Genomic DNA, 16,032 nt, shown 5'->3' with positions numbered 1-16,032 from the left:
GTGTAGCTTCAGTTTTTTTAGGTTTACAGAAATTTTGTTTTTAAGCCAAATTGGACATTCATGATAGGAACCTAACCATTCAACCAAACAACACTGAAATAAAACATTGCAGTTTCATTTGATATGAACCATATAGCTTGACATATGGATCAGACATTTGAAGGTCATATGTCTGTGCTTTTCAGACATTTCAAGATTTCATACGTGTTACAAGTGCTTTAAGGTAGAAAATCCTTTCAGCCAGAAGCCATAATAAAAAAAAAATGGTCAGAGATGAGAGATGACCTATTCAGTTGTCTTAAGAGCTTGAACACTAGGTGTTGACTGGCAAAGTACTTGGCATGATTGGATTTGTGACAGTCTTCCCAGTAGGCTAGAGGTTAATACTATCACCTCACAGCAAGAAATTTATAGATCATCTGTGCACGACTTTTGTTGTGAAGTCGGCATGTGTGCAAGCATTCATCCAGACATCCTGGTTTCCTCCTTTGGTCCAAAGACATCGAGGTTGAGTTAACTGGTGATCCTTAATTTACCTTGCAAGGGAAGGTTAGTATGCATAGTTGCCTGCTGTGTCTCTGTTGTGGCACCGTCATGGACTGACAACCTGTTGTGTAACTGGCTTCTCTCCTGCGGACTACTAGAATAAACACTGACACCCCTGCAGCTCCAGCAAAGAGAGAGCAGAAAGTAGATAGATTTCTAAGACATCATCTCTGCTGCTGGGAAAGCATCATTATGTCTCTATTTTAAGGAAAATAAAATATGCAGAATGTATAAAAAATGTGTCTTGTCCAGATCATCTGATATAATTTTTTTCCCTTTTGGAAGCTTCTGATCCAGATTTACAGGAGTTTTAGTTGCATTACAGTATAAAACAACAATCAGATGATTTTAAAAGTTATTTTCTAATTAATTTCCAAAGAGAACAGATGAAAGGAGCATTTGGTGTAATTAGAAGTTCAGAGCATGTGCATAAAATTATTTGAGTCAAACAAAGGTAAACCATGACAAGGAAATCACAAACAGCTTGCATTGTTATGTTTTTTATTTTTTATTTCGTCTTGTAGAGCAACTTTAAATAAACATTTTTATTAGGAAAACATTTTCCTTGTAGATACGGTTAAAAAAGCAATGACTGGTTTATCTATGTTCACATTGATTCAACTCTGGCTTCCTCCCACTGAAAGTTTGTTCTCTTTAAATTATCTTTAGTTATAATGGTGTATGTGGTGGTTTGTCCTGTGTGTCTCTGTAATGGACTGCTCTGCTACGCTCCCCCATGACCCTGTACAGACAAGTGGCAACAGTGCATGAATGGACCAATAGATTGATGGTATTAGTTGATATCCCACTTTATTTCTCAAAATAAGTCAAGTTTAGCATTTTCCACAATTATTAAATTTCATTTTCAAGATTTTAAAGACCGTATCAAACTTCTATTTTTTTTTTTTTGCTAGGATGAGTAATCCTCCTATGATTTATTTTCAAACAGATATTATCTTACAAGCTATTCAACAATAAACATAAATGTTTTTGGACCAGAAGCATTGCTCAGTTTGTCATTTTAATTATTTATAGAAATGTGAATTGTTGAATTTTGAGATTTAAATTAGTGTCAAATGTCCTTATTTTATGTGAACTAGCAACATCTGTTTCCATGAATGATTTTTAAAAATGACATGAAGTGATTCTGAGGGACAAAGGCCATCTGAGATGTGACTGCGATCAACCAAACAGATGCAGAACATTTGGACAATCATGCTGTCAGTGAAAGATTGTAAATGTAGAAACAGCTTTCTTTCAGCTTCTGCCTCATTTTCTGCCATTAATGCTCATCTTCAAAACTCTGAAAGAGCATTGAATCAGTGGACGCCATTAAGCTCTGTGTTTCTTAAACACAGATGTTGTTGGGTTCAATCTTTGTCAAAATTATATTTATGTTATGTTTAATTACTGGAAATTAGCCAGTACTATTCTGCACGCTTTTTCTTTTAACAGTAACAGTAAAATATTTTCTTATTTTTTGTTGGATATAAACTCCGTCCATGATACATTCAATATCTAGGGAGCTCTGTCTTTATTATCTTTCACGGATACCAATTATCATTTATCTTTTCTCTGAACTTCACATTTACTATCTTGTGTTTGCCTGTCACACAAATTCCTATAAAACACAATTTAGTTTGCGGGTATAACGTGAAAAAAGAGGAACAAGTTCAATGATTATAATTTATTTTCCAAGGCACTGTCAGTGTTTGTAGTTTATTTGTATTTTTCTATGCTTTTGGCTACCTTTCTGAGCCTGAATCCCATGGAAATGGAGGTGAAAGATGTGTCTTATGTAGCTTCTTGTTCAATAGTTTATGTAGAAGTTGAATGTTAAAAACAAAAATACAGTACATTATTCTTTATTTTCTATAGATTTTAAACATCAGACCATTAGCTCACCTAATAAATGCTTCCATTTTTGTTTCTATTTAAACTGAAATAATATATTACTATACTCACCATTATCAAACAAATCAATAACTATACTTTTTTTTTTTTTTTACCCATAACCACTTAAAAATCTATGCCATCTCGTCAAACACCAGCTTTTGTTAAACGTTTGTACATTACACTCGACGTGGCTTTGAGCAGATGACAAAACAGTTGCTGTAAAAACCAAAAGTCCACTCATGGAGCCGCCTCGTCTCAGCAGATATGGCATTCGGCAGCAATGTTTTCTGTTTTTCAGTGGGAACAGTCTGAGCCAGCGGAGGCACTGACTGACACACAAGAAAGACACTGAGAAATATCCCGCATGGTTAATAACGCTGCCCCACTGCTACTCATTGTGCAGCAGTGGGATGATAAGGCTCCTAATGACCCTGCTAATGGGCTGATTCTGAAAATTATTCAGAGATTCATCTCTGAGTCTTCGAGACTGCTGAATGGCAGCTCAGACTGCAGACTGGCAAAGCTCTTCTGTGTTCATAACCTGGTGACCTCATGGTGTCTCATAAAATACTGCCTGTATATTTGAGTGATGTAAATAGGTCTCTGTTATACAACAAGTCTTATGCATGCCATAAATGATTCACTATCTGTGAAAGAGCAATGCATGTCTGAATATGAGTTTGTCATAAAACATACAATCTAAATGTTGTATTTCACCAACATTTAATCAATCGAGCATCATTTTAGAATAAAAAAAAAAAAAACTAGTGGATACAAGAAGTTATAGATGACTTTTTTACTAACAGAGATTTGTGAAATATGCTCAGAAAACAAAGTTTTGGTCTTTGTAAAAGATCCAGTAGATGGTTCAAATACAATCATCTTCAATAAACTATAATATTCCAAGGAGGCTTGTTTGTCAGAGTAAAAGTACCTTGTTGGAAAAAAAAGCAACCTTTAAGCAGGTATTAAGCATACTTTTCATCAGTGCACTACTAACATGTCTTCTTATTAGTTTGTAATATTCTAATCTTAAATATGTTTCCATTTGCTGCAAGCTGAAAATCATCATATTTAACAGAAATAAGGACTGGGAATTTATATAACGTGTTTTATTTAATGAACTGAGTTACTGAATAAATTAACTTTTCAATATTTCAATATATGCATGCACTTACTTACTCATTAAGTGTGTATATACATGCTGGTATATATCCAACGATTTTGAAAACACCAAGCCATATCTGCAAAGCAAAAGACGGCGGAAAAATAATTACGACAAAGAGTTATTTATTGTGTCAGTCCATTAGTTTGAGGTCAGCCAATCATCTTGACCTTAGAAGCTATTGGTTTCTTGAGTTCTGTTCGTATTCCCAATGTGTAATCGAGCACCATTTTAAACCTGACATGGACGGTTACATGGTGGACATCAAAATGCGGCGCTACTTTGCAGCATCTGGGTTTCTGTATGCAGTTTGTTTGTTCCCCAGATGCCTGCAGACGCATCAGTCTTTTCCCACAGTGCAAAGACACGGGTGTTAGAATTTTAAGCTGGCCGCAGGTGTGAGCACGCATGGTTGTCAGTTTGATCCCGCTCTCTTAGCTGAACGTGACAGATAAGGTTCTAAGAAGTGCACTGTTTGTAAAAAAAAAATAAAATAAAATAAACATTGAGAAACAAAAACAAAACAAAATCACTCCAAAGATCCATGATAAAATCCAAGCTGGTCACATTTTGATGGTGTGGTTAAATACTGGATGAGATTCTCTGTTTTACATGCATGTAGTAATTGTACACTTCACTCCTTAGTTAGAGTTTCTTCTTAAGTTGTGTTCTGCCTTTGACAGCCAGAATTGTTGATTTTGTTTAAAACAAATGCAGTAAGAAGAAACAAAAAGAGCCACCGGACAAGTTGTCTAAGAAATGTCACTAAATGACTGTCACCACAATACTTTATATTAGTGAGCAAAGCAGCAGTTGTGCAAGTCTCACTTTCCTCCACATAATCAGTCTGTCTTACTCAGGAAGTTATACATTTTAAACTGTACAGGTCAGATTACAACCAGTTTCCTCAGAACATGTTGTTTGACTCCAAAAAGGGACTCTAAACTAATGCTGAAGGAAAAACATCCAAACTGCATTTACAGTCAAGCTTTCTGTCCTTAATTTGACCAATATGGCTCATATAGGGAAATTATAATACTGTTCCTGCTAATTATCTGTAAAATAAAGTGGTTTCTTTACTGATCAACTTTAAGCTAACAAATAACAACCTTGTCTTCCTCAGTTGTTTGGCTGTTGACTCTTAATTCAAGTCACGTCACGGAGACATGAACTGCATCATGTTTAGGTTGTTCTTTCCCTTAAATCCTAGATTTGAATTGTTTTTAAATCCCATGGTCAGGAGAACTACTGTGGCTCAGGAGAAATATGTGCTTAAGCCCACTCTTGTTTCTGCCACAGTTGATATTTGTATCAAAAGTGCTCACTTTCTTTTTCTTCTGTGTTTCACTACTAAAAAGAGATTTTTCAAACCGAGTCGCTGCAGGTTCAGTTTCTTCATCCTTATATGATTATTCCTTCCTATACTACTGAGAAAGAAAATTGTTCTTTTTGTTTTCAATTGCATACTTAATGAAATATTCAAGTGTGCAAATCTATAGGCATTATGCACTGTATGTGGGACCAAATATTCTTTTTAAAAATGTACATTTAGTGAGCATGCCGAGTTATTTTGAGGCAATCAGACGTCTCCTTTGGGGCTTTGGAGGCATGTACACACTGTGTCATCCTCACTCTGTTTGCTGCACCTGTCAGGGTGAGACAAATTACTCCTTCTGGTGTCTTGACTTTGCTGACCTTTGCAAAGCAATCATCTTGGTCTGCCCAACTTTAGCCTGAAAGAAGGTCAAAATCGAACAGAACGGCACATATCCACTTACATCTGCCTGCGAAAGCCCCACGTCACAGCCCAAAAGAGTGGCAGCTGCGAGTCAGTCTCGAGACAACCAGTGACTTGAACCGTTAAAAAGAAGATGGGGTTTATTGTTTTGAGCATAGAGAATGAGTGAAGTGTGAACTGTCACACATCCAGCGCTAACAGCTGCATTGGTTACATGAAATGGAAATGGGCACTTGCTGTTTTTTTGGTGAAAAGTCACAGCTGAGAGACACACAGGATTCTTTATTCAGCAGGCGAACTGATCAGTATTTTTTGTCTCAAGTTGATGATGAATTGTTGAGGTTATAATCTATTTCTGAGGTACCAACAAAGCTGTTGAATGGGGAGGAAAAGAGAGAAACAAGGGATGGTTGAGTAAAAGAGATGGATAGAAGAAAGAGCTGGGAAGGTGAAGGACACTTTGAAGAAGATAGTCAGAGGTTTGTTTTTGTGGATGCTGGAAAGTCACCGAGAAATTGTAAGTTAAGTGGAAAAATGTATAAAGCAGCAAGTCAAAACCAAGATGTTTTAAACTCCTGGAATCCTCAGTGAAAAAAAGTCTAGCCTTCAGTAAATACCCTTTAAGAAGTGTAGTGAAGCAGTTCTGTCTTAAGAGCTTAAATTTATTCATAAAAATGTAAAGTCTGCTTCTGGTTATAGACCCAGTTACCTCCTGTGGCTGCAGATGAAAAACATGCCACATCCACTAAAGTTGCAGAATTTTAACAGTGTCCATATTTATAGTAAATAATGAATCAAATCCATACATAAAATGCACAAAATGCTCATTTAATTACTTATTAATTTTTTTTCAAAAGGGAAAGGTCTCAATAGTATTTCCACTTTGCAGTTGTTTGTAATTGATGATTTAATCATCTCTGTTTGGCTGCTTGTTTATATAACTTTTTGACTTTTTGACATAATCAGCAACCTTCTGTTGACTGATGGGCTATAACAAAGTTAGCAGTCCAAATGTTAATGGCACCGCTTTTAAACTCATGGCTAAGGAGTAAGTTGTGATTTTTTATGTCAGTGTAGGTTATGTAAATGAATGAAAATGAATGAAGTCTATGCAAAATCCTTTGGTAGAAGGACCTACTATGTGTGTGACCTTTTCCTGTTTGTCAGTTTTTTGCAGTTCTACTTTGCTCTTCTAGTTAGATTTAGAGGCACGGTGTGAGTTTAGCATTGGTGAAGGTTATGGTTAGGAATAAACTAAGGTTAATTTTGGGGAAAGTGTCTGGATAAATGCAGTTACTAAAATTAATGGAGGTCAATACAAAGTCCTAAGTGTATGTGAGAGGGTCAGGGAGGGTTGGGTTGCGTGTGTGTGCTTGTGTGTGTTTGTGGGAGTTAACATCTCTGATCTTCCCTATTCCATTTAAGCCATTTGGCTCTTTTGGGAATCAGTAATGGTCTGTAATTATAAATGAGAAACGAAACAGCAGTTTTCAAAGCATTGTAATTAAATTTACAAAATTAAAACAGATGCCCCGAATCGAAATCAAACACTCATTATAGACATTAAATACATCATTTGAACTGCTTATTTCCACAAATTGCTTTCTTAATAGGAATTTTTTATTTATTTATGTGATGCCAATAAGATCCAGTATAATGTTTTTTCATAATTTCTTTTCACTGCAAATTTAAAAACTGTGCAAAAATGCTTGTGTTATATGAATCAACAGTGACATCTGCTGGTCAGGTCTGGCAATGTAGCAAATGTGTGTCACATTGGGGTAAATCCTCATCACAAATAAAAGTCTGTGTCAGTTTAATGAATCGTGACCTTATGTAATGCCTCAGTAAACCTAAGGACACTTTGTTCACCTCCACTATTATTCCACTCACCAGTAAATAAAATACTGCCTGTATATCTTGGGTAATTACTCTTCAAGTGTGGAATTTGCTCTTCTGCACTGGGGATTTCCCTCTGCAACCTTTGAGGCACAAGCTCATCAAATGCAAAATGTCAGCCTGAAAAACAATAAAGATGCAAACAGCAGACTGTCAGTCACTGCATTCAGGCAAGGGAGTGCTTTAATATGCTGCCGGAAGTGTGATTGACCTTTTTTTTATTTCATCCTCATATTCAACGCTTGTCAAACTCTCCATCCTGTCATTCACCCCTCCTTTTTTGTTGCCAGGTGTTCTATCCTTCTTTCTTCTCTGTTTTCACTTGTGAGATTTTGTAAATTATAATTTTATTACTACAAAAGAAAAAACATTTTGTTTATGGGGTTAGAAAGTACAAACAAAACCCGTTTAACATTTGTTGAACATGTGGTTTTGAAAACAACATTTCTATCCATTTAAACAAACACAGTTATTTGCATGTGTGCATATTAGACTTGGTATTTTCTCCCTGCGGAAAATAAAGCAATAATATTTGCATTTATACTTTAATCACTGAGTCACTCTCCCTTCATTCCAGAAGTAAACTGTCAGAATGGATTTTAGGAAGAAGGAATTAGAAACACGTTTAAAGAAATGCTCAACAGTATCCATATATACTTTACTCAGCACATTCAAATATAGTAAATGAATACATTTCAGTACACTGACATTGCTATCAGTTGTGTCATATGCAGGGAATCTTCAAAATCGCCAGATTCCATAGAAAGCTTGAATTTTCTTGTCTTTACACAAAAACTGAAAAATCTGTCGGCACATTCATCATTTTCATTAAGTTACCGGTAATAGAATTTATTGGCACGTTACCAATTACAAACAGAATGTCTAAACAGGGGCTGCACAGTGGTGAAGTTAATAGAAACATTGTCTTGCAGTAAGAAGGTTCTGGGTTTGATTCCTGGGATTTTGAACACAGCAACATGATAAGTTATTATAACTTGCATAATAACTTATGCAAGTTTTTAAGAAGTAACTTCCACCAGCTCCACTGATTTGAATTTCACTTTCCATGCTGCAGGAAGCAAGTCTATTAAGAAGTAACTTCCACAAGTTACTTCTTAATAACATAACTTGTGCCAAAAAAAAAAAAACACCTTACAACCTGGAATTATAAATATGATAAGTGAATAGTTTAATTTGGGAATCTTGTTAAAAATGTTATTTGTTTGATTATCATCAAACAAAATTTTCCTTGAAAAATTGCTCAAGCTCAGTCAGATTTCATCATCTGTGAGCATCACTTCTCATGTCCTAAAACTTGATTTTTCATTTGATTTGGTTCTGACTATTTACTGGATTATTGTCACATGTTGCTTTTTTTAAATGATTCAAATGATCAGATAAAGTGACGTCAGGATTTATGTAGCACACATGATATGAAGCATCAGTAAAGTAAAGTAGAAGTATGTGGATGGTGAATCCAGCATGTGACTAAGACCCACCACAGTGGAGATATGAGTAAAAAAAAAGAGAAGAAATTTGTTCTCCTGCAGCGTCCTTGAATCGGGCACTTAATCCCCACCAGCTCCACTGATTTAAATTTCACTTTCCATGCGGCAGGAAGCAAGTCATTAAAAAGAGAAACATTTAAAGAATAATTTCAGCAGGTTATGTGCGTTGCTATTCGAATCCATTACAAACATGCAAGCAGGATAGTCCATTTCAGCCCAATGTGAAATGATACTTCATTGCATCATTGAAGATGTTTTTTTTTACTTCAAACTCACACAATAAACGCAACAGTTTCCAAAATATGTTTCCAAAACACATTCTGGCAACTTTCTCAGGCAGATCATCTGAAAGAGGTCTTGAAGCTGCTCCCCAATTGGTTTTGAACATTTTGTGAATGTGTCAGCATGGTGTTTCGAAGCATTTTTCAAGCTGCATTCGATCAGATTTTTGTTGTCAGTATTCATATCAAAACCTCTCTTCGGCGGCAGTCTTTTGCTGCTGTTGAGGCGAAGTGACTGGCGTTAAGTAGAATGACAGAGACCTACTTCATACGCCCTCTGCATCATCTTCACTTTCCTTTTTATAAAACTCTCATCAGCCTCCTGCTCCCTCACCCTCTCGCTCTGAAATCCCCCCTCTCTCTACCCTCTTCCACTTAATTTTCTCCAATTTACTCCGGTTCCCCCCACCTCCTCTCGTCTTGCTCCCTTCCTCCATCCCCCCATCTCTTGGGCATTTTGCAGTCACATAGTCAGGCATGTGAGATGAAAGACTTATGTAATCTGCTTTCTCTATACCCACACCCACTTCTCTTTGTCTGTTTAGGCTTGTCTTTCTTTGTCTTTACCTTTTACAACGCTACCAATATAAAAACAAAATAGAGGCTATAAAAGCCAGACTTATCACTATGTCCTATTGTAAATGGATCCTGAGACCTTAGTTGGTCTGGACCCATTATTTGCCTGTCAGTCAGACTGGTACATTTCTAAGTAGAGATATTCTTGATCAAAATCTGTTTCAGTCTGGCAGTGATGAGACTGACATGGAGATTCACCTTCCTACAGGACAATGACCCAAAGAGACACTCGACAGGGAAAATGTGGAAAAGTACTGGAATGGACTAGTCAAAGCCCAGACTTTGATCCAACTGAGAATCTGTGGTCAGATTTGAAGATTGCTGTTCAGCAGTGGAAACCATCTAATTTGAAGAAGCAGGTTTACCTTGAGGAATGGGCAAAAATCCCAGTGGTAAGATGTGGAGAGTTTATAGAGACTTATGCAAAGTGACTTGTAACTTTAAATGTTGCAAAAGGAAACTCTATGAAGTACTGAACTCAATGAAGTTTTCTGTCATTCTGTCCTATTTATTGTTTGACCCATAATAAAAGGAATGTGAAATGTTCAAAGTTGTTGGGATGTTCTTTAAATTAAATGAGGCAAATTCTAAAATAATTCATTTTAATTCCAGATTGTGAGGTAGCAAAGCACAAAAAACCCGAGGAGGAAGGAATGATGACTTTCGCAAGGTACTGTAAATATAAACACCTTTAAAAAAAATATTAAATGCTCTCTTGAGTAAGCAGAAAAAGTGAGGTGTTTGCATATTTGGTAATTGCATCCAATAAATAGAGGGTGCTATGGGGTTTAGGGAGTATTAACTTAAATCTGTTTTTAAAAATAGAAGAGGGCTCATCATGCAAGTCTGTCCGTCCTGGAAGTCAATTCACATTCCTGCAGTTATAGGTCAGAAAAACCTGATCTGAATGAGAATCGGCTGGCTCCCTCTGGTTGAGCTTTGTCATATAAATTTTATTCTCACATTTAAAACATAGATTTTTGATTTCTTGTAATGTTATAGGAATCATACGATACCATTAAGCAACAAAATAAAGCTAACAGCAAAATATGGCCAGACTTTTAAATGATCCCCTCCAAAACATTTTCCTCAATGTTTTTAACTCAAATGTCTTCCTTGCACTTCGTGGGCCAACTTTGCAGCATTTCAATCCACCGAGAAACAGGAACGTTCGTGTATCTTCCCGCCTTAAACGTCTTTATTCATGAACAGCAATGACACAGCTGTGTTGGCTGGGGTTCAGCTCCATCATGCTAATTTCTAGAGTGAGTCATTTCTCATTGTTGCAGACAGACATGGCGCATAATGTAAAGCTGTGTGTGTGTCTGTCTGTCTGTGAAAGAGCCTAGGTGGTGCTCTGGCTTGAACCTTCAGGCTCCCCTGGAACAGACACAGTCAGTCATCTGTTTCTAATGAAGAATAATGTACTACACTGGACACGCTGCCCTCTCGAGCATGAGCACAAACACACCCATGCATTTCACACGGACACGTATGCTCTGGCTTTACATGGCTCCAGCGGTAACAACACACAGAGACAGACATTTAGAACGCTGCACCTCTGCAAGCTCACGTCAGATTTCTATCATCACCTCATCTTTGTGTGCTCACAACATCAAAACAAAAGAGTCTTTGCTGATTTTAATAGCTATGAAATCTCTTTCAAGGTGTAAAGTCAAGATTAAACAAGAATTGGGGAATTTTTAATTTAGAAAGCTTTTGCAAGGACATTTAAGGCTATTTTAAAATTTTTGAGGCAAGTGATGCAAAGATTGCTTCCAGCTAATGTCTGTCCAAATAAGGTCTGAACCAACAATTTTCAGCTTATTTGTTTGCTTAAAATGTGCTTTATTTTACATTTATATGTATTAATTAATGAGTAATATATAAGTGACATTGTAACTAATCTTTATGTGATGATGACGGCTATTTTTCCCCTTCAGCATTTATTTGATGTATTCATTGAGTCCTTTCTGCTTATTGATTTCTTGAAAGCTTAATGCTGCAGCAGACAGATGCTGCTAAATTGTGTTTCTTTGAGGAGTAACATTGACAATAAGGTCTCTATTCTATTCCATACAGAGTTGGAATTCATCCACATTTGTGTTTCTTAATATTGATCGATGAATGAACTTCACTACATTTTTTTTGCATATATTGCTCTGGTGATGAATAATTTCCCCCAATCATTAAGCTAAGGTTGATAAGGGTCACCGTGGTTACAGACATATAGCAGAGCATGTTGCTGCTGATTCTATGTAAAAACAAAGACGATGAGGACAGTCAGGCGTGGAGGTTTTTAGTCTGACATTCAAAACCCAAGTAGGTGAAACAGATTGGCATTTCAGCTGCAGCAGAGAAGAAAACAATTTTAAAAAGTGTTGTTTAGTAATGAGAAATGCAGCTGTGCTAAAAGAGAACGCAGCTCTATTCAGAAAAATTTGTTCTGTTTTTATTTCAGGATGCCCCACTCCAAAACAGCCCCCTCCTTTTGTTTGCTGTCTCCTTAACAGCAGGCATAAGACCCCACATTCATGCCGTCGCCCCCCCCCCCCCCTCAGTTTTCTGATGCCTGCTACTGATGTGCTCATCTGCTTTTCTGGTTCCATGCGTCTTTTTTAAATTCAGTTTGATTGTGACACATCTTCGAAAGTCATCGAAATGTTATGCCACCTTCTAGCAAAGCCTTTTCTGAATTGCATGTTCTTCTAAATCTGAGTGCAAACATATAAAGCGTGCAACTGAACAGCTTTAGGAGAACTAATGACCTTCAGTGCCAGAACTGCATGTTTCTCAAGCCACACAAATTAGCAGAGCTTGAACAACCAGGGGCTAAAAGATATTATCACACAGACACACTAAAATGTGATTTTGTATGTGCTTTATCTGTGTAGTTTCAAGGTCTGCCCGTCATGTGGCAGTGTGGAGCCTTTTTGGGGCACGTGCAAAAGACTAGAACCAGTCAAAGTCAGCCTAATCCCAAAAATGCACACTCACACATGCACACACACTTCCACACACTCCCAGATATGTCTGGTCTTTATCTCTGTGTGCAGCTTGAAGCTTACAGCGTGTGTCCCCCACACCCTCCTCCCCCTGCGTTTTCCAGCTCCTCTCTCTTTGATGCTACAGTGGAAACACAAGACCTGCTAATGGAGACAGGGAAAAGGCTTCTCACTGCACATCATTCTTGTCATACATGCCAATTCATTTAGGTAATGTTTGCAAAAGGAAAGGTGGAGAGGAAAATTGAGCTGTTGTGTCTGGTTTCTGTAGAATTTGAAAAATAAAGCAAATCACTTATTTTCTAACTGATTGCCATGGATGTTTGAGGACAGGATGAAAAGCAGAAGGAAGAATGGTGGGTTCCTTTTGGTTATATAGGAGAAAAAGAGGGAATATTATTTCCACTTTTATGCAGAACATAGCTATGATGTCTAAAATACTTTGCTGTTTTATAACTGCCTCTGGGACTGGAATTAGCTGGATTAGCTATATTCTGGTGCGTTACATCTTTGTTCTTTGGGCTTAATGTATTCTGTACATTGTCTAGCGAAAAATAAATGGGCACATTGCAGCAAAAATTTGAAGAGTGTTTGGCTGCTTTTAGCATAGATATTTTCCTTGAATTATATTTGCCAGACAAGCAGGTACCAGGTGGGTGGCAACTAAAAGTATAAAACTAAGACGACTTCTAAATTTCTAAAAAGAAGAAGAAGAAGAACAAATCTCTGGTAATAAAAAAACTAGTTTGAAGACAATGATTTTCTCAAGAAATCCACCAGGTTTGCTGCTTAATCACCATTTAAAGATTGTGTAACATACACTGAAGGTAAACAGGGACCATGTGCACCTTCTGTCTCTGGAAGTGACTGTGTTCAAATGTTGCGTTTGAGGAAGAGTGGCAAGGAGAAATATATTTTTGAAAGAAAACTATAATAAGTATAGGTTGCAGTTCACTGTAGAGGGCCAGCAAAGATGCAGAAAAAGGTGCTTTGGTTTAATGAAACTTTGGAAGCTTTTGATCTGCAACCAAAACATTGTGTGTGGCAAAAAGAAGCTAACAGGCTAACTGTAGCTGTAACACACCACCCTTAGCACACCCTCCCTACAATAAAACACGGTGGTGGCAGTATGATACTGTGAGAATGGCATTCTTTAGAAGGGACAAGAAAAATGGCTTGAGTTGTTTGGAAAGTGGGTGGAGAAGGAACCTGCTAAAGATCTGAGACAGGGTTGGAGATCCGTCTTTCTATTGGAGGACAACCCTAACATGCATCTGGAGCAACAATGAAATGACTCAAACTGGCAAAGTCCAAGTCCAAAGTGAATCCAATTGGAAATCTATGGCAAGACTTAAATTTGATGTTCACACGTTCTCTATCCAACATGAGCTTTGAACTATTGTGCAAAGAATATTTGATAAAGCTTTCAGTCTTTAAACGTGCAGTGCTGGTTGAGAAAAGTTTTTTTTTTTTTTTACAAAATGTTCTCAGACTAGATGAATGCAAATGTATTTTATGCATTTTCACCTTAAAGGTTGCTGAAAATGTCGTACCAGTATTTGACATATGCACTACTTTGTGAGGAACTATCACTCACAAAGTAGTGAGTTCATAATCCAATTTGTGAGATAATGTATTTAATTAAGTTAGCTATCACATGTGAGAAGAAACATAAACCTATTTCCCACACACTCTTTTCTGACTGTTGCTATAACACATTCAGAGTCAGTGATGTTAGTGACAGCTTGATTTATAGCTTTGTAATCAGTGCCTGTTTGAATAATCAGGGTTTTAAAAGGGAAGGAAATGTTCGCTCATTATATTTATAGCTTTATTTTACTGTAATAATAGCGCCGTCAGACTGAAATGGCACCTGCTCCCTGACGCAACATTCATCAAGTTTAATGTTGCCTGTTTATCAGAACAGTGACAAAAAAGATGGATGTCATTTCATCTAGCTGTCATGATAACCTTGCAGTGCTAAAGTAAATATATCATTATGGATTACATGCTGTCAAGCAAAACATATATAAACTTCAACAAGCTTGTTAGTAAAATCAAGTTGTTTAATGAGACCCAGTCTGAGATATTTATTATCTCTCAAGGATAACGTTCTACAGATGTTGAACATACTGCAAAAATATTAAAAATATATTATATCTGCAATTAGAGTAAAAAGTGTTGGGCTTGTTTGTCCATTTAACACGTACCTGCTAAGGGTCAGTGACCATTGCCATACACATTTTTTTGTATCAATACTCTTCCCTCATGATTTTCTTGACCTCTAAGGACATATGTTGGACAACGCACACAAGTTATTTTCCTGGCCATCAGAATTCAACCTACAAAAAACACACAAAAGCAGCAATAAGTATGTCACATTTTCCGTTCTCGTCTTTACAATCAGCATTATCCGTTTACATGTTTCAACGTGTGTAAAGTTCTTTTTCACTGTGACTTTTTTGCTGTAATCAGTAACTCTACTGAGTTACTGGGCTGGAGCGGAAACCAGCAGACTCTTGACCTTCAATGGCGCATGATTGAAAACCACCATCATTACGACCAGGAGTTATAATCAACTGGCCCCCTTCAGGCAGTGTCCGGCCTACACTAGCATCTTATTCAGTCGGGAAAATATGACATTCCTATCAAATTGTGCAAAAACTGATGCGGAACCAAGGTAGTACCCAGCTCTGAGAGACTCGGGGATGGAAGAAAGAGCAGTTATGTTTCTCACATGAAGGGAAAAGAAAAACTTTTGTTGACTCTTACTGTATGCTTTTTCTGCCAGTCTCTTTGCATGTATACTTTTTATGCATTGTTTCACAAACCACAACATAAGTCTCTCAAACAAACAAACAAAAAAAGCACCAAGGATTGGAGTGTGGTGTAGTGGCAGAGCGGCCGCTTCATAATCGCAGGCCGTAGTCCTTAATGAGAACATCCTGAGTTTGATTCCTGACCTTAGTGCATATATTCCCCCTTTTCCTGTATGGTGTCTCAATAGCGCCAAAAAAGCACCAGAAAATATGTTTTTGCAGAAAAAAAATTACAGTCTATATGTGAATTTAGCATTAATAAACAAATTAATAGTAATAATTTCACTTTTAGAAGATAATTATCACAAAACGTTGTGAAAGAAAAGTTAAGATAATTTGATTGTAAACCCGTTTCTCATTTTATGCATCCCAATTAGCCGTGTCTACATGCTTGATGTCTGCAGACACTTGCGTTTTGTTCTTCAAGCACAATGTCCTAACAATACCGTCACTGGTGACCTACATTAGTGGTAAGAAACCATTAATCATACAGAGTAAGAGGAAAGCAGCAACCTGCCATAAACCAAAAGAGGCCATTGAGCTGGGATGCCAGGGGAGTCGCTGCGTCTCTCCGGAACAATGACATGTTTTACTAAATT

This window comes from Poecilia reticulata, chromosome 5 (genome assembly GCF_904066995.2).
Source record: "Poecilia reticulata chromosome 5, P_reticulata-male-v2, whole genome shotgun sequence".
In the NCBI taxonomy this organism is placed as follows: Eukaryota; Metazoa; Chordata; class Actinopteri; order Cyprinodontiformes; family Poeciliidae; genus Poecilia; species Poecilia reticulata.
Note: the sequence above shows the minus strand (reverse complement) of the source record.